General features: G+C 49.8%; 1 long non-coding RNA gene across 1 annotated transcript; it reads left to right on the top strand.

The window, feature by feature from the left end:
- The first annotated feature begins 3660 nt into the window (after positions 1–3660).
- On the top strand, positions 3661–14920 carry LOC139277982 (uncharacterized). The gene is made up of 3 exons (XR_011596192.1): positions 3661–3742; positions 9680–9836; positions 14718–14920. It is a non-coding gene; the product is annotated as an uncharacterized lncRNA (long non-coding RNA).
- Positions 14921–20100: the final 5180 nt, after the last annotated feature.

Raw genomic sequence — 20100 nt, 5'->3', positions numbered from 1 at the left:
TGGTGCTTTAAAGGTAGTTACTTGCGCCAATTCCTTAACTGTAAGTAAGGTCTTTCTGTGCGGACAAAAGTGGACACATACGTTGCCCTAAGTTAGTTTAGTACAACACAACTTTTTTCTGGCCAAATTGGCATAAATGGTGTAAGTGGCTGGGAATGCCCCCTTTTGCAAAAAAAACCTGACCTAACAAAAAACCTAACTAACTCACTTACACTGGCGCAAATTAAATGGCCATCTTTGCAACTAAAAAGATACACCAGAAAAATCAAGTTACACCAAAAAAAAACGGAGCAACTCATGGGGAAATTTGGGCCCCATATACCCACCTTTGGCCCGTATCGCTCAATACCTTTGGTTAACAAAAATCTATCAATCTCTGATTTAAAATTAACAGTTGATCTAGCATCAATTGCCCTTTGCAGAAAAGAGTTACAAACTTCTACTACCCTTTGTGTGTAGAAGTGTTTCCTAATTTCACTCCTGAAAGATCTGGCTCTAATTTTTAGACTATGCCCCCAGTCCTAGACTCCCCAACCTGCGGAAATAGTTTCTCTCTACCTACCCTATCCATTCCCCTTAAAACTTCCTCCTGAAAACTTTGATTAGATCACCCCTTAACCGTCTAAATCCTAATTTGTGTAATCTCTCCTCATAACTTAACCCTTGAAGTCTGGGTATCATTCTGGTAAACCTACACTGCACTCCCTCCAAGGCAAATATACCCTTCCTAAGCTGTGGTGCCCAGAACTGCTCACAGTACTCCAGGTGTGGTCTAACCAGGGCTTTGTACAGCTGCAGCATAACTTCTGCCCCTTGTATTCTAGTCCTCTAGATATGAAGGTTCGCATTCCATTAGCCTTTTTGATTATTTTCTGTACCATGCAGCCCCTTCATACCACAGTGACTCAGTCACGCAGCTTCCAAGTGAACTGAAGTCATTCAGGATTCAACACAGGTATATCCAGTATAGGCATTTTCCTCACATCTTAAAACAAAAGAATCCATCGCTCAGTAAGCAAGTTTCTTAAAAGAAGTGCTGTAGGGGTCAGCAGATTTGATGCACTGATAATTCTGATACTGAGCTTCAGGTGTTGGGAGTGTATATTGGGAATTTTAATGGGCAGAAAGTCCTGCAGGACCAACTAACCTCTGTTCCTGAATTCCTGATCACTGCTGCCGGCATACAAAGCTCCGCACCAGCACTGCGAGTTTATAGAATCTACTCTAGGGAGATTACTGGGGCTTGAAAGCAGATGAACTGACTTCTCACTCCATTCTACAGAAACAGGAGCCTCCCCACGGCAATTGCCGGCTGAAATCCATTTTAAAAATATCACGGTGTGCGCCGAGCTAAACTTACGCTTTAAAAATGTATACTGTTCAAGTTTTAAAATTTAAGACCTGATGGATGCCTATGGCTGTTACACCAGCCCCAAAATGCCTTAGGATCCTGACATTTAGAAACATATAAAACAAATAGACAGGAAAAGACCAGCTGGTGCATTGAGCCTGCCCCATACGGTTATGCTACTAGTAAGCATCATGACGCCAGTGCTCCCTACCCACAAACACTCATGTCAGTTTTTTTTAAAATTCATTCCAGGGATATGTGGGTGTCCCTGGCAGAGCCAGCATTTAGTGCCTAACCCTAATTGCCCTTGAGAAGATGGTGGTGAGCCGCCTTCTTGAACCGCTGTAGTCCTTGTGGTGAAGGTTCTCCCACAGTGCTGATATGGCGGAATTTCCAGGATTTTGATCCGGTGACTATGAAGGAATAGCGATATATTTCCAAGTCAAGATGGCATGTAACTTGGAGGGGATCTTGCAGCTGATGGTGTTCCCATGCGCCTGCTGCCCTTGTCCTTCTACGTAATGTTGGTCATGGGTTTTGGAGGTGCTGCCGAAGAAGCCTTGGAGAGTTGCTGCAGTGCATCTTGTAGATGGTACACACGACAGCCACGGCGCGCCAGTGGTGCAGGAAGTGAATGCTTAGGGCCCAAGTTTCCACATGATTCGCGCCTGATTTTTAGGAGCAACTGGTGGAGAACGGACTATTTTAGAAATCGTAATTCTCCACATTTTTTTTCTGCAGTTCTAGTCAGGTAGAACAGTTCTAGTTTAGAACAGAATTTTTCTTCAAAAGGGGGCGTGTCCAGCCACTGACGCCTGATTTGAAAGTTTCCACAGTGAAAATGTACTCCAAACTAAAGTAGAATGGCGCCAGTGAAGATTTTTGTAGAACTGAAAAAACCTGTTCTACACATTAAAAAATCAGGCGCAGGTTACAAATTAGGCGTCCAGAACGAGGTGGGGGGGAGGGGGGGGGAAGGGAACTCATTAAATTCGACAATAAATCCTTATTTATACTTCTACAAATATTATACAAATAAATCCAACCTGAATAAACATTTATAAGCCAAGAAAAGATTAAATAAATCATCTTCCTACCTGTGTGAAAGTGCTTCAGCCAGGGAGAATTCTGCAGCTGTTCGTGCCGCTGAGCGAGAGAGGGAGGGAGGGAGAGAGAGAGAGAGGGAGGGAGAGAGAGAAGGGGAGAGGGAGAGAGAGAGAGAGGGAGAGAGAGGGAGGGGAGGGGGGAGAGAGAGGGAGGGGAGGGGGGAGCGAGGGGAGAGAGGGGAGGGGGGGGAGAGAGGGGAGGGGGGGGAGGGGGGGGAGGGGGGGGGGGGGGAGGGGGGGGGGGGGGAGGGGGGGAGGGGGGGAGGGGGGGAGGGGGGGGAGGGGGGGGGGGAGGAGGGGGGGGAAGAGGGGGGGGTCGGGGAACAGGAGGGGGGTCGGGGAACAGGAGGGGGGTCGGGGAACAGGAGGGGGGGGTCGGGGAACAGGAGCGGGTGTCGGGTCGGGGGTGGGGGGGAGCGGGTGTCGGGTCGGGGGGGAGCGGGTCTCCGGTCGGGGCAGGGGGGGGGAGCGGGTGTCGGGTCGGGTCTCGGGTCGGGTCGAGCGGGCCTCGGGTCGGGGTGGGGAGCGGGTGTCGGGTCTCGGTTGGGGCGGGGGGAGCGGGTCTCGGGTGTCGGGTCGGGGCGGGGGGGGAGAGCGGGTGTCGGGTCGGGGCTGGCGGGGGGGGAAAGCGGGTGTCAGGTCGGGGCGGGGGGGGGGGGAGCGGGTCTCGGGTGTCGGGTCTCGGTCGAGGCGGGGGGGAGCGGGTCTCGGGTCTCGGTCGAGGCGGGGGGGAGCGGGTCTCGGGTCTCGGGTTGGGGGGGGGGGAGCGGGTGTCGGGTCTCGGTCGGGGCGGGGGGGGGGGGGGGGGAGCGGGTCTCGGGTGTCGGGTCGGGGCGGGGGGGGGGAGAGCGGGTGTCGGGTCGGGGCTGGCGGGGGGGGGGGGGGAGAGCGGGTGTCGGGTCGGGGCGGGGCGGGGGGGGGGGAGCGGGTCTCGGGTGTCGGGTCTCGGTCGAGGCAGGGGGGAGCGGGTCTCGGGTGTCGGGTTGGGGGGGGGGGGGGAGCGGGTGTCGGGTCGGGTCTGGTCGGGGGGGGGGGAGAGGGGGAGCGAGTGTCGGGTCTGGGCGGGTGGGAGGAGCCTCATTCACGCAGCCCCAGTGAGGCCATTGGGCCAGGGCTAGGGGCTGCGTGCTTCGGGCCCCTCCCACACAGTTCGGCGCCTGGAGCTACTGCACTTGCGTGCCGACTGTAGTGCGCATGTGTAGAGGTCCCGGCACTGTTTTCAGCGCCGGGACCTGGCTCCGCCCCCCCACAGCTCGTGCTGGCTGCGCCGAGTGCCACAGGACCTGTAAGTCGGTGGAGAATACCGAGGATTTTTTTAGGCGCCGTTTTAGGCGCGGAAAACGGGCGCCCAGCTCGGAGGAGCGCCAGTTTTTTTCTTGTGGAAACTTGGGCCCTTAAGGTGGTGGTTGGGGTGTCAATCAAGTGGGCAGTTTTGTCCTGAATAGTGTTGAGCTTCTTGAGTGTTGTTGGAGCTGCATTCATCCAGGCAAGTGGAGAGTATTCAATCACAATCCTGACTTGTGCCTTGTAGATGGTTAAAAGATTATGGAGAATCAGGAGGTGAAACACTCGCCACAGAATACCCAGCCTCTGACCTGCTGTTGTAGCCACAGTATTTGTGTGGCTGGTCCAGTTAAGTTTCTGGTCAATGGTGACCACCAGGATGTTGATGGTGGGGGATTCGGTGATGGTAATGCAATTGAATGTCATGTGGTAGTGATTAGATGCTCTCTTGTTGGAGATAGTCATTGCCTGGCACCTGTGTGGCGCGAATGATACTTGCCACTTATCAGCCCAAGGCTGAATGTCATCCAGATCTTGCTGCATGTGGGCATGGACTGCTCCATTATCTGAGGAGTTGAGAATACAACTGAACATTCATCATCATCATAGGCAGTCCCTCAAAATTGAGGAAGACTTGCTTCTATTTTAAAAGTGAGTTCTCAGGTGGCTGCACAGTCCAATGCAGGAATTATCGTCCCTGACATAGGTGGGGCAGACAGTGGTTGAAGGAAAGGGTGGATGGGGAGCCTGGTTTGCCGCACACTGCTTCCGCTGTCTGCGTTTGGTTTCTGCATGCACTCGGTGTCAAGACTTGTGATGCTCAGTGCCCTCCAAAGTGCTCTTCCTCCAATTAGGGCGGTCTTGGGCCAGGGATTCCCGGGAAGCGGTGGGGATGTTGCACTTTATCAAGGAGGCTTTGAGGGTGTCCTCTGTCCTCTGCCCACCTGGGGCTCACTTGCAATGTCGAAGCTCCGTGTAGAGCACTTGCTTAGGGAGTCTCGTATCAGGCATGCGAACAATGTGGCCTGCCCAACAGAACTGGTCGAGCATGGTCAGTGCTTCAATGCTGGGGATGTTGGCCTGAGCAAGAACACTGACGTTTGTGCGTCTATCCTCCCAGTGGATTTACAGGATCTTGCGGAGGCAGCGCTGGTGGTACTTCTCCAGTGCTTTGAGAAGTCTCCTGAATGTAGTCCACGTCTCTGAGCCATATAGGAGAGCGGGTATCACTACTGCCCTGTACACCATAAACTTGGTGCCAGATTTGAGGTCCTGGTCTTCAAACACTCTTCCTCAGGTGACCGAAGGCAGCGCTGGCATGCTAGAGGCAGTGTTGGACCTCATCATCGCTGACAGTAGGCTCTCGTGGTATGGGAAATGGGCCACGTTGTCCAAGGCAGCGCCTTGGATTTTGATGACCGGGGGGGCAGTGCTGTGTGGCGGGGTCAGGTTGGTGGAGGACCTTTCTCTTACGGATGTTTAGTGTAAGGTCCATGCTTTTGTACGCCTCGGTGAAGGTGTTGACGATGGCTTGGAGTTTGGCCTCTGAGTGTGCGCAGACGCAAGCTGAACACTGTACAATCATCAGCGAACATCCGCACTTCTGACCTTATGATGGAGGGAAGGTCATTGTTGAAGCATCAGAAGATCATTGGGTCTAGGACACTGCCCTGAGGAACTGAGGTATGATTCCCATTGACTTCAATTTTACTAGGGCTCCTTGATGCCACACTCGGTCAAATGCTGCCTTGATGTCAATGGCAGTCACTCTCACCTCACTTCTGGAATTTAGCTCTTTTGTCCATGTTTGGACCAAGACTGTAATAAGGTCTGGAGCCGAGTGGTCTTGGCGGAACCCAAATTGAACATCGGTGAGCAGGTTATTGGTGAGTGAGTGCCGCTTGATAGCACTGTTGACAACTCCTTGCATCACTTTGCTAATGATTGAGAGTAGACTGATGGGGTGGTAATTGGACGGATTGGATTTGTCCTGCTTTTTGTGGACAGGACATACTTGGGCAGTTTTCTATATTGTTGGGTAGATGCCAGTGTTATAGCTGTACTGGAACAGCTTGGCTAGAGGCATGACTAGTTCTGGAGCACAAGTCTTCAGCACAACAACCAGGATGTTGTCGGGGCCCATAGCCTTTGCTGTATCCAGTGCGCTCAGCCGTTTCTTGATATCACGTGAGTGAATTGAATTGGCTGAAGACTGGCTTCTGTGATGGCAGAGACCTCGGCACTTCTGGCTGAAGATGGTTGCACTCGCATTCTGAACTCCGCCATCACTGACGATGGGGATGTTCTTGAAGCCTCCTCCTCCCGTTAGTTGTTTAATGGTTCACCAACATTGACAATTGGATGTGGCAGGACTGCAGAGCTTTGATCTGATCCATTGGTTGTAGGATCACTTAGCTCTGTCTGCAGCATGCTGCTTCCGCAGTTTAGCATGCATGTAGTCCTGTGTTCCAGCTTCCCCAGGTTGGTACCTCATTTTTACGTATGCCTGGTGCTGCTCCTGACATGCTCTTCTACACTCCTCATTGAACCAGGGTTGGTAGAGTGAGGGAAATACCGGCCCATGAGATTACAGATTGTGAGGGAGGTTTCCTTGCCCATGCTTGACCGGAAGCCATGAGACATCATAGGGTCCAGAGTCAATGTTGAGCTCCTGGGTCATGTAGGCTGAGGTCAGCTCCAATTTTGAAAAAAGTTTGCTACCAGATAGCATCGCAAAGAGGTCCTCCACTCTCGGTAACGGGTACTGGTCTTGGAGTGACACCCGATTGATGGTGGCCTTGTAATCGCCATATATCCTGACCGACCCATCCGCCTTGAGCACCGGCACGATTGGGCTCGCCCAGTCACTGAATTCGACTGGTGAGATGATGCCTTCCCTCAGCAGGCAGTCCAATTCGCATTCTATCTTTTCCCGTATCACGTACGGCACTGCTCTGGCCTTGTGGTGTACTGGCCTGGCGTCCGGGTTCATGTGAATCACTACCTTGGCCCCCATGAAAGTGCCGATTCCGGGTTGAAATAATGAGTCAAATTTGTCCAGGTCCTGTGAGCATGATACTCGCTCCACAGAAGAAATTGCATTGACATCGCCCCAATTCCAGTTCATGACAGCAAGCCAACTCCTCCCCAGTAGTGTGGGACCATCCCCCGGGACAATCCAGAGTGGCAACCTGTTCTCCGAATCTTTATGGGTCACGACTACCGTGGCGCTGCCTAGCACCGGAATGATCTCCTTTGTATATGTCCGTAACTGTGCGTCAATCGACAATAATTTTGGCCTCCTGGCCTTGGACACCCACAACCTTTCGAACTGTTTGATACTCAAAAGGGACTGGCTGGCCCCCGTGTCTAGCTCCATTAATACCGGGATGCCATTGAGGAGCACTTTCATCATTATCGGTGGCGTCCTGGTATACGGACTGTATATGTGCTCCACATGAACTCGCTGAACTTCAGCTTCCAGTGATTTCCCCCAGTATTCATTTGGCCTCATAGGGCTTACATCAGGCCCGTCCTCCTTGTACATCAACCTGGCTGCAGGCTTCCTGCACATATGCGCCAAGTGACCGCTGACGTTGCAGTTTCTGCAGGTATATTGCTGATACCTGCAAGCTCTAGCTGGCTGTTTGCCTCCACACCTCCAGCATGAGCCGTTGTTGGAAACAAAAGGTCCATTACCAGTCGATCGTCTCTGACTGTCTCTGTAACTGTCATTAAGCAGGTGTTGATGGCTCCATTACTGGCCACATTGTCCATTGCGATGGCATGAATCGCCGTTCAGCTAGCCATTGTCTCTGTTGAATTCCCCCTTTGGGTTCGACTACATGCTGGGGCATGTCCGATTGCCCTTGTCTGCCTAGAGAACTTTGTGCCGCGTTAACAATGTTGACTCCCTGGTCGTTTGCCGCATTTGAGCCAAGATTTTTGTCACACATTATTCTGGTCTCTTCCTCCCCGGAGATAAATGTCTGGGCTATCAGAGCCGCCGCTTCCAAGGTCAAGTCTTTGGTCTCAATCAATTTCCTGAAAACCCCAGCATTCCCGATGCCCTCAATAAAAAAGTCTCGCAGCATCTCCGCTCTGCTTGCATCTGAGAACTTACATAGGCTCGCCAGTCGCCAGAGGTCTGCCAGAAGTCTGGAACGCTTTGCCCTTCTCGCCGCCGGTGCGTGTAAAACCAGTGTCTCGCCATGTGCATGCTGCTCGCCGGTTTAAGGTGTTCCCCGATCAACTTACTGAGCTCTTTGAACATCTTGTCCGCCGGCTTCTCTGGCGCTAGAAGGTCTTCATCAGGGAATATGTTCTGGATCCACAAACCATCAGGAGATGAGCCCTGCGTTTGTCGGCTGAATCCTGTCCTAACTATTCCTTAGTGACAAAACTTTGCTGTAATCTCTCAATGAAGTCGTCCCAATGATCACCAACACAGTACCTCTCTTCTGTGCTGCTTGTGGCCATGCTTGCATGGTTTAAATCCCAGTTTCTCGTCGCCAATGATATGTCCTTACTATACAGTATAAATGCACACGAGGCTCATACTTGAGAAAAGGTCACTCTGTGATCAGTTACCTTTATTACCATGACCTCAAGTGATGAAGGTGGGTGGAGCTTCCCCTTTTATACCTGAAAGTCCAGGTTAGGAGTGTCTCCCACAAGCTCACCCCCTTGTGGTCAATGTTCTCAAGGTGTACAACTTAGGTCAGCTTATACATGGGTTACAATTATTGTTGAATACATGACAGGGACATTGGCAAAAAGGTAGGATTCTGTTAGTCTGACGATGTCAGGCTGTTGCTTGACTAGTCTATGAGACAGCTCGTCCAATTTTAGCATAAGTCCCCTGATGTTAGTGAAAAGGATTTTGCAGGGTCACCTGGGCTGGGCGTGCCACTGTCGTGTCCGAAGGTCGATGCCAAGGAGTCCATCCAGTTTTATTCTTATTATAGTTTCTTGTGCCGATTTGTTATAACTGAGTGGCTTGCTAGGCCATTTCAGAGAACAAGTCAACCACATTGCTGATGTCCGTAGTCACATATAGGCTAGACCAGGTAAGGGCAGCAGATTTCCTTCCCTCAAGGATATTAGTGAACCAGATGGGCTTTTACGACAAACCGGTAGTTTCACGGTCATCCTTACTGACACTAGATTTTATTTCAGATTTATTTAATTAACTGCATATAAATTCCACAGCTGCCATAGTGGGATTTGAACTCACGTCTCGGGATCATTATTCCAGGCCCCTGGATTACGAGTCTCATAACTTAACCGCTATTCTACCGTTCCCTTGACCGCCTGGATCATGCCTACCAGTGCTAGTGCTATCTGTAAAGTCCTTACACATTACCACAAATCCACATGAGGCACATTCTATGGACAAGGTCACTCTGTGACCTGCACATTTATTCACAGGACCAAGAAGTGATGACCCAGCGTGGGACCTCCCTTTATATACCTGGATGACCTAGGTGAGGAGTGTCTCCCACAAGTTCACCCCCTGTGGTCAAGGTGTGCATTTCTCAAGTATATACAGTATTGCAGTGTTGTTACATGAAGGTTACATACATGACATCACCTCCCCCCCAACGTCTTATTGGGATCACAGGTTAAGTCTTTCGGGTGGTCTGCGCTCCCTCGTAGAGCGCCGCAGTTGGGGCTCTGGCTGATGAGCCTTGGCCTGTGTGTCTGTCCCCTGTGGTGATTCCGGCCTGTCCGGGCTGACCGCAGGGACTGTGCATGCTGCTGAATGTTCTTGTTGCTCGTTCACTGGCGGTGGTGTGAATACCATCTCATGGTCTTCCTCAGGTTCCTCAGAGTCCATGCTGAACCTTTTTTTTAAAACTTGGTCCAGATGCTTACGGCATATCTGCCCATTGTTAAGTTACCACGATAACCCTATTCCCCTCTTTGTCTATTACAGTACCTTCAAGACATTTGGGCCCCAAAGCGTGATTGAGAACAAATACGGGGTCACCAATTTCTATATATCTCCCCCTTGAATTACGGTCATGGTACTCATTTTGGGACTGGCGCTTGCCTTCAACAATGTCGGACAAGACAAGATGAATGAGGGACAGGCGAGTTTTGAGTGTACGTTTCATAAAGAACTCCGCAGCAGGCGGGACCCCCGTGAGCAAATGCGGTCGGGATCTATAGGCCAGCAGGAGGCACGATAGGCGGCATTGAAGGGAGGGACTTTGAATCCTGAGTAAGCCTTGTTTTATGATTTGGACCGCACGTTCCGCCTGGCCACTGGGAGGCTGGCTTGAACGGTTCTGTCCTGACATGGTTGATGCCATTACCCGACATGAACTCCTGCAATTCGTAGCTAGTGAGACATGGGCCATTAACGCTAACAAGGATGTCCGACAAACCGTGGGTCGCAAAGACCGCACGTAGACTCTCCACAGTGGTGGATGTCGTGCACGAATTCAAAATGATGCACTCGATCCATTTCGAGTACACATCAACCACAATGAGAAACATTTTCCCCATGAATGGACCCGCGTAGTCTACGTGAATGTGTGACCATGGCCTGGTGGGCCAGGGCCACGGACTGAGCGGGGCCTCCCTGGGGGCATTTCCCAGCTGAGCACATGTCGTGCACCTGCGAACACAGTGTTCCAAGTCTGAATCAATTCCCGGCCACCAAACGTGTGTCCGGGCAATGGCCTTCATCAGCATGATGCCTGGGTGCTCGCTGTGGAGTTCCCTGATGAAAGCTTCCCTGCCCCTCTGGGGCATGACTACCCGGCTGCCCCATAGTAGGCAGTCGGCTTGGATGGAGAGCTCATCCATCCGCCTGTGAAACGGTCTGACCTCCTCAGGACATGCTCCGTGTGCGGGCGCCCAATCCCCAGTCAGGACACATTTCTTAATCAAAGATAGGAAGGGATCTCTGTTTGTCCAGATTTTGATCTGGCGGGCTGTGATGGGGGAGCCTGCGCTGTCAAAGGCATCAACAGCCATGACCATCTCAGCGCTTTGCTCTGCTGCCTCCTCAGTGGTGGCCAGTGGAAGCCTGCTGAGCACGTCAGTGCAATTTTCAGTACCCAGCTGGTGCCGGATGGTGTAGGCATACGCAGCCAGCATGAGAGCCCATCGCTGTATGCGAGCTGACGCGTTGGCATTGACAGCCTTGCTGTCTGACAACAGGGATGTTAATGGCTTGTGGTCCGTTTCTCATTCGAACCTCCTGCCAAAAAGGTACTGGTGCATCTTTTTCACCCCATAGACACATGCGAGTGTTTCCTTCTCAACAATCCCATATCCCCGTTCTGCTTGAGAGAGTGACCTGAAGACATAAGCCACAGGTTGTCGTTGACCCTCAGCATTATACTGCTGCAACACGCACCCAACCCCATAGGACGATGCATCGCATGTCAGAGCCAATTTCTTAGAGGTTGTACAGGGTCAACAACTTATTTGAACAGAGTAGGTTACGTGCCCGATTGAAAGCCCGTTCTTGACAGTCCCCCCAAAACCAATCGCAACCCGTACGCAGGAGCACGTGTGGCAGCTCCAACAATGTGCTTAAGTTCGACAGAAAGTTCCCGAAATAGTTCAAGAGTCCCAGAAATGAAGGCAACTCCGATGTGTTGCAGGGCCTGGGCACTCATTGAATTGCCTATGTTTTGGATTCGGTAGGCCGAATCCCGTCTGCAGCAACCCTCCTGCCCAGAAACTCGACTTCGGGAGCCAAAATTACACACTTGAGTTTCTTGAGTCGCAGGCCTACCCGGTCCAGTCAGCGTAGCACCTCTTCCAGGTTGTGGAGGTGTTCCTCGGTATCCCGGCCCGTGATGAGGATATCGTCCTGCAATACGATCGTTCCAGGAATGAATTTGAGCAGGCTATCCAGGTTTCTTTGAAAGATCGCAGCCGCTGATTGAATGTCAAAAGGGCACCTGTTGTAAACAGCAGTCTCTTGTGCGTGGTGATTTTGGATTCGTCGGCCAGTTCCTGGGTCATGTAGGCTGAAGTGAGGTCCAACTTGGTGAACAGCTTGCCGCCTGCCAGCGTGGCAAAAAGATCCTCCGCTCTCGGAAGCGGGTATTGGTCTTGTAGGGACACCCGGTTGATAGTGGCCTTGTAGTCGCCACAAATCCTGACCGAGCCATCCGCTTTTAGGACGGGAACAGTGGGGCTCGCCCAGTCGCTGAATTCAACGGGCGAGATGATGCCCTCTCTCAGCAACCGGTCCAACTCACTCTCAATTTTCTCCCGCATCACATACGGCACAGCTCTGGCTTTGTGGTGCACTGGTCTGATGTCCAGGGTGATGCGAATCATTACTTTGGTACCTTTGAACGTCCCAACGCCAGGTTGGAATAGCGACTCAAATTGCTGTAGGACCTGTGAGCATGTATTTCGCTCCACAGATGACACTGCGTGCACATCCCCCCATTTCCAATTCATCTCAGCTAACCAGCTCCTCCCCAACAGTGCAGGACCATTGCCCGGGACAATCCAGAGCGGCAGCCGATTCACTGATCCATTGTGTGTGACAGCCAACATTGCACTGCCTAGCACTGGAATGATTTCTTTGGTGTACGTCCGTAATTGAGTCTCAATGCGTTCTAGTTTTGGGTCTGCTGGCTTTGAGTGGCCATAGCTTTTCGAAGTGTTCATGAGTGACTGCCTGGCCCCCGTGTCCAGCTCCATGCATACCGGGATGCCGTTTAATAGGACCTTCATCATCATAGGTGGCGTATTGGTATATGAGCTGTGAATGTTTGCCACATGAACCCGCTGAACTTCAGCGTCCATTGATTTGCCCCACGTGTCATCCTTCCTCGCAGACCTCTCTTCTGGTCCATCTGCCTCATAAATTAGCCTGGTCACGGGCTTCCTGCACATTCTGGCTAAATGGCCAGTGAGGTTACAATTTCTGCAGGCGAACTGTTGAAACCTGCAAGTCCTGGCAGCATGTCTGCCCCCACACCTCCAGCATGAACTGAGATTCCCATTGTTGTGAACAAAAGAGCTGTTACCAGGCATTCCTTGCTGATTGTCCCTTTGACTGCTCTTGAGCACCCTGTTAGTGGGTGTCAATGGCCTCATCCCAGAACGCATTGTCCACTGGGATGGCGTAAATGTCCATTCAGCCTGCCATTGTCTGTGTTGAAAACCTTTTTCTGGGGTTTATTGCTGCCTGGGGTGTGTCGAACTGCCCTTGCCTGCATGCTGGGCTCTGAGTCGCGTTTATGATATTGACCCCCTGATCCATCACCACGTTGGAGTCAGGGTTGCGCGCATATATTATCTTGGTTTCCTCCTCCCCGCCATAAAAGTCTGAGCCAGAAACGCCGCCACTTCCAAGGTCAAGTCCTTGGTCTCGATTAACTTTCTGAAAATCCCGACACGACCGATGCCCTCAATAAAGAAATCCCTTAGCATCTCTCCCCTGCAGGCGTCTGTGAACTTACAGAGGCTGGCCAAGTGCCGGAGGTCCGCAACGAAGTCCGGTATGCTCTGTCCTTCCCGATGTCGATGGGTGTAAAATCTGTGTCGGGCAATGTGTATGCTGCTCGCCGGTTTGAGGTGCTCACTGATTAACTTGCTGAGCTCTTCAAAGGTTTTGTCCGCCGGCTTCTCGGGTGCTAACAGGTCTTTCATGAGCCTGTAAGTCTTAGATCCACAGCTGGTCAGTAGATGAGCCCTTCGCTTGTCGGCCGCTGCATCTCCCAGCCAGTCCTTCGTGACAAAGCTCTGCTGAAGCCTCTCAATGAAATCGTCCCAGTCCTCACCAACACAGTACCGTTCCTCTGTGCTACTGGTGGCCATTCTCGTGGGTCGTTGATTCCCGTTTCTCGTCGCCACTGTAAAGTCCTTACACAATACTACAAATCCACACGAGGCACATTCTATGGACAAGGTCACTCTGTGATCTGCACCTTTATTCACAGGACCAAGAGGTGATGATCCTGCGTGGGACCTCCCATTTATTTCCTGGATGACCCAGGTGAGGAGTGTCTCCCACAAGTTCATCCCCCTGTGGTCAATGTGTGCATTTCTCAAGTATATACAGTATTGCAGTGTTGTTACATGAAGGTTACGTCCATGACACTATCCCTGCTGGCATTTACAAGGTTGGGGGAAAGACGGCTAATTACCATGGGGCTGGCAATCAGCCGCCACACTGCAGGTGCATCCTGGGAGCCTGCCTGCCCCACACGTCTGTGCAATTTATCCTCTACTGTGAGGTCTGGAGTGGAGCATCAGAGGCCCTCCTGGGAAAGCTCAATGTCCGCCCCAAGTGACCCGCTTTGTAAGAGGGCTTACAAAGTGGGTAACTTTGTAAACACAGAAGAAACATTCACTGTGCAGTCAGTCTTGGGGAGTCCAGGCCACTTCCTGGGTCATTAAAGAACAAATGCAATTCAAGACAGTATTAGCCAGACTGGCAGCTATATTCAAACATTTTCTATGTCCAAAATCTTAAAGGCAAAACATTTATATATAGGTTCTGTTGAGTACATTAGTATAGGAGGGGTGTTCTATTTTGAAAGCATGACAAGCTGTAATAGTGATGATGGAGTTCGCTTTCATGTATTTGTTTCTCTGGAAACTTTCCTATAAAAGGCCGTCATCTCCCGTGCAAAATACTGCACGCCTCCTGTACAAATGGTTCACAGGAGCTCTATTATATGAGGGTGTTACGCAGCATTACTATCTCAACTATTATATATACCAGTCACTTATCAGTGGCTCCATAAGATGAATAAATAGGGTTTCATTATGACAGCTGATATGTAGACTATTTATAATACAAAGTTTAATTTGAAATGGTTACCTGGTTACAGTTTGCAACTTTTTAAAAACATGGCCACACAATGTATGTAGTTCCCAAGTACAGCCAAAGAGAAAGTTACAGCAGAAGAAAATGTGTAGTTTAATTAAAGCATAAATCATGCCAAGTTGAAATTAATTCGTTATCCCATATGTGTTTCTTATAGGTATACTGCACAGCTTATCACAGGCTGAAATAAGTGCTATTTCTGTATGGAGAAGGCTGTAACCAATATTCTTAAACTTTGAATTTCATCATTCAGTAACGTACTGGACTATCTACTCCAGTAGAAATAAATGTTATTTTAATAATATCTTTGAATTTAATTCTACGTAAAAATTCCATTGCGTTTTCATGCACTATGACATGTAAGCAAGACTGTAAACAGGATATTAAAAGCTATGAACTGTTAAATATCTGTTCCTGCAGCTCTTTGTTTGTTAGGGTAAGTTTACAAAAGCCACGAGTCTCATTCTACGAGCGGTGTGTGATTACTTTTTTGTGGCATTGGGAAGGAAACAGCTGTGCCAAAGAATTTGTGAAAGACTTGTTTGCCTGGAGTTACTGTTTATATTTTTGTATTTTCTCAATTACTGGCATGTTTTGGTTGTTAGTTTAACATCCCCCAGGGAAATCTGTTCTGCTGGCACTGGCTCCCACTGCAACCTGCAAAGTTAGTTGCACTTTCTGAAAGTGACTCTGGTATTGATCCGCAAAGGACGCTGATCTTTTTTACTTCAGCATGTTGCTGGTCCCTGGTGGAGAGATGCATCTGCTGCTAACTTTGCTGGACACTAAGGCATTTTGTCTCCAAAGTAACATGCCTGAGGCTGAAGGGTTGGCAGATTTAACTGTTTAATATCAGGTGGAGTGGTGAGACAGTAAATTATGAACAAGGTTTGGAATTTTAGGTTCTAATTAGCACTATATATTTTGGCTTTAGATACATTTACATTTGAAATATCTTGTATGTGCGTGTGAGTTTCTGTTGTATTTCAAAACAGGATTTGACATAGATCTGATACATGTTTGTCCACCGAAATTGGCACTTAGAATAGCAATAGGATAAGACGTGAAAAAGAAGATGGATTATAAATCATAAAACAAAAAGAAAGAATTACTGATATTCAGATAGATCATAAAATGTGAGATTGAGGGTGATCAAATTGATGTGGTTAAAATGTTAAAATGATTTGATAGGGGTATATCCAGAGAATATTTCCTTTGGAGGGAGAATCAAGAACAAGGGTTATAATCTTAAAATTAGAGATAGGCCATTCAGGAAACACTTTTTCACACATCGGGTAGCAGAAATCTAAAACTCTCTCCCCAAAATGTGAGAAAGAACTCTGAATTGTATTCCTGCTTGGACTACTGTATGTCAAGGGGGCTGTATTAAGAGGGGAGGAAGTGATGCTTCAGTTGTATAGAGCCTTGTTCAGGTCTCATCTCAAGTACTGCGTTCAGTTCTGGGCACCAGATCTCAGGAAGGATATATCGACCTTGGAGGGCCTGCACTGCAGATTCACCAGACCGATATCAGGCCTGAGAGGGTTAAATTATGAGTACAGGTGGCATAAACTTGGCTTGTAATCCTTGAGCATAGAAGATTGAAGGGTGATCTGATTGACGTGGTTACGATGTTAAGATTTGATAGAGTAGATAGGGAGAAACTATTTCCTTTGGTGGAGGAATCAAAAATAAGGGTTATAACCCTAAAATTAGAGCATGAAATCAGGATGCACTTTTTCACACAAAGGGTAGCAGAGATCTGAACCACTCTCTTTCCCACAAAGGCTGTGGATGCTAGAACAATTGGAGCTTTCAAGACTGAGATCGATAGGTTATTGTTAGGTAAGAGTATCAGGGTATGTGGAGCTAAGGTGGGTAAATGGAGTTGAGGTACAGATCAGTCATGATCGAATTGAATGGTGGAGCAGGCTCGAGGGGCGGAATGGCCAAATACTCCTGTTCCTAATGTTCCTAAAGAGTGGCACACGACATTGGAGGGAGTGGGTGAAATAAGAAAAGGACAGAAACGACATTTTTAAAAAAGGAAAAAATACTGCATATTATAGTTATTGATGGGATTTGCATTTTATCATAAAAACAAGTTATAACAAGCTTTGTCATCTTGTACTTTTGAAGTTTTTGGATTGTTCTTACTGTATGTCCTTTGATATGCTGCAGTCACATCACTAACAGTGACAGCTGAAATGTAAGTCTCTGTGACTTCGGGCCCAAGTTTCCACACGATAAAAAACGGGCGCCCCTCCGAGCTGGGCGCCCGTTTTTCGCGCCGAAAATGGCGCCGGAAAAAAACCGCGCGATTCTGGAGCGCCCTGCAGCTCCATGTCTGCTTGGCGCGGCGCCCAGGGGGGCGGAGCCTACCACTCGCGCCAATTTTGTAAGTGGGAGGGGGCGGGCACCATTTAAATTAGTTTTTTTCCTGCCGGCAACCCTGCGCGTGTGCGTTGGAGCGTTCGCGCATGCGCAGTGTGAAGGAAACATTGGCACTTGGCCATTTTTGTAGTTCTTTGTAGCTGTTTAATTTTTGAACATTTTTTAATAAAAGCACATTGCCATCAGCACTGAGGCTTCTTGCAGCAGTGAGAAGGCTGCAGGAAGCCTCAGAAAGTTGAGGCAGTCGTTTCCCGACGGCCTCCCCCCCCTGCCGTCGGGAAATGGCTGCTCAACTTGTGAGGCTTCCTGCAGCCTTCTCACTGTCTCCTTCCCCCCCCGCCCGCCATCAGGAATGGCTTCCTCCCCCCCCCCGCTGCGTTCGGTCGGTCGTTCGGGCCCAGACTCCCTCCCTCCCTCCCTCCCTCCCTCCCCCCGCCCGCCCGCCGTCTGGAACGGCTTCCTCCCCCACGTTGCGGTCGGTCGGTCGGGCCCGCACTCCCTCCCTCACCCCCCCCCCCGCCCGCCGTCGGGAACAGCTTCCTCCTCCCCCCCTGCCGTCAGGAACGAATGGCTGCCTCAACTTGTGAGGTTTCCTGCAGAATTCTCCCTGGCTGAAGCACTTTCACACAGGTAGGAAGATGGTTTATTTAATCTTTTCTTTGCTTATAAATTTTTATTCAGGTTGGATTTATTTGTATAATATTTGTATAAGTATAAATAAGGATTTATTGTAGAATTTAATGACTTCCCTTCCCCCCCCCCTCCCCCCCCCACCTCGTTCTGGACGCCTAATTTGTAACCTGCGCCTGATTTTTTAATGTGTAGTCAAGGTTTTTTCAGTTCTACAAAAATCTTCACTTGCTCCATTCTAAGTTAGTTTGGAGTACGTTTTCACTGTGGAAACTTTGAAATCAGGCGTCAGTGGCCGGACACGCCCCCTTTTGAAGAAATAATTCTGTTCCAAAGTGAAACTGTTCTAACTGACTAGAACTGCAGAAAAAAAATGTGGAGAATTGCGATTTCTAAGATAGTCCGTTCTCCACCAGTTGCTCCTAAAAATCAGACGCAAATCATGTGGAAACTTGGGCCCTGTGATACTAAAGATAATTTCAGGCAGTGTCTCCAGTGCAATCTAACATAGTGCAGTAATACTCAGAGTGCACTTTTCAACATCGAGTTTTAGGCCCTTGGCAGACCTGGAATTGCATGTGAATCTGGATCGAAGTTTATGACCAGCCAGCCATGGGTTGTAACCAGGACTGGAATTCAATGCTATTACTCCCCTCTTACTGTGAGTTACAGAAAGAAAGGGAAGCTACAAGGAGACAGCAATGCCTTAGCATCCATAAAGTAAATAGCTCTATTAAAACTATTGCACCTATAGAAGTAACAGAGGGCATTTTTATCCTTCCTGTGGGGAAGTAGGTGGCCTCCAACTGGGGAACTGTGGATCCAGTATGTTGGTGTGTTGTTGGAATTGTTCTTCAACCAAAACGTGCCCTCAGCATTGGGGCTGTCAACAAAGACTGAACAACAACAACAACAACTTGTATTTATATAGCGGGTATGAAATTGCCCCTGTCTATAAGCCCGTGGCCACCTGAAAGCGGCGGCCACAGGTCGGTGCTGAATGGCCGCCGAGAGTCCGCGGAGGGGCCGCCATTTTAAACATCGCCCTTCCTCCGCCCATTTTCCCACCGTGGCATGCACGCACTGAGTCCTTACTGACCAGCGGCGACCCCTTCCCGAAATTGCCCCGTGGGAAATTGTCCTTTTGCGGAATTGCCCCGCAGGAGCGGCTCGCTGTCGGTCGGTGCCCCCGACAGCTTTTTCTGTCAATGCACTCCTTTTTGGTCAGCGGCGCGGCCGCCCTTAAAGGGGAGGTGGTGCTGCCAGCGACGCCATTTTATTTTTTGTCGGCCAACTGCCAGGTCGGCCTGACAATTATGCCCTCGGGTTTCACCGGGCCACCAACAGGCAGCCTGGCACCCCCTCTTGGGTGCCAGGATGCTGGCCCGGCCGAAACCCTCCCTAGTGGCCCAGTGAACCGATGTGAAAAATATGCAGAGCTCGCAGCGGCCCTCCCCTTACTTAAAGGGGAGGGACATTGTTACACGTCAGCGCGGGTTGCGGCGGAGAAAACCTTTAAAAGTCTAAGGGTGCACCCCGTTTCAGACTGAGGGCGATTTCTACCCCAGCGCCTTTAACATAGTGAAACATCCCAAGGTGTTTCACAGGAGTATCATGAGAAAAAAATGACACTGAGCCACATAAGGAGAAATTAGGGCAAATGACCAAATGCTTGGTGAAAGAGCTAGGTTTTAAAGGAGTGTCTTGAAGGAGGAAAGAGAGATAGAGAGGCGGAGAGGTTTAGGCAGGGAGTTCCAGAGCTTGGGGCCCAGGCAACAGAAGGCACGGCCACCAATGGTTGAGCGATTATAATCAGGGATGCTCAAGAGGGCAGAATTAGAGGAGCGCAGCCATCTCGGGGGGTTATAGGGTTGAAGGAGATTACAGAGATAGGGTGGGGTGAAACCATGGGGGGATTTGAAAACAAAGGATGAGAATTTTGAAATCGAGGGGTTGCTTAACCTGAAGCCAATATAGGTCAGCGAACACAGGGGTGATGGGTGAGCGGTGCGAGTTAGGACACGGAGTTCCGAGTTTTGGATCACCTCTAGTTTACGTAGGTTAGAATGTGGGAGGCCAGCCACGAGTGTATTGGAATAGTCAAGGCTAGAGGTAATAAAGGCATGGATGAGGGCTTCAGCAGTGGATGGGTGGAGACAGGCGATGTTACGGAGGTGGAAATAGGCGGTCTTAGTTATGCTGCGGATATGTGGTCAAAAGCACATTCCAGGGTCAAATAAGACACCCAGGTTGCGAACAGTCTGGTAATGCAGTGTATTACTCCTACTGTATTATACAGTGTAAATGGTGAAATATCAGATATATTTCACAAATTCGAAAGGCCTAATTGCACATGGATGAATTCTAAAGATCTAGCTTATGTGAAATAAAGCAGGTGATTTATGTTAAAATAAGCTGACTTTTTCCATTTCCTACCTCCCCTCCCTTCCTCTCCTGAAACTGTTAACTTGCTGGTTATGGTACCCAGGTGGGTGCCCTTCGCCCAATCCACAATT

This window comes from Pristiophorus japonicus, chromosome 13 (assembly GCF_044704955.1).
Source record: "Pristiophorus japonicus isolate sPriJap1 chromosome 13, sPriJap1.hap1, whole genome shotgun sequence".
Taxonomy (NCBI): Eukaryota; Metazoa; Chordata; class Chondrichthyes; family Pristiophoridae; genus Pristiophorus; species Pristiophorus japonicus.
The sequence above is the reverse complement of the archived record's forward strand: the minus strand, read 5'-3'. Positions and strand labels throughout refer to the sequence as shown.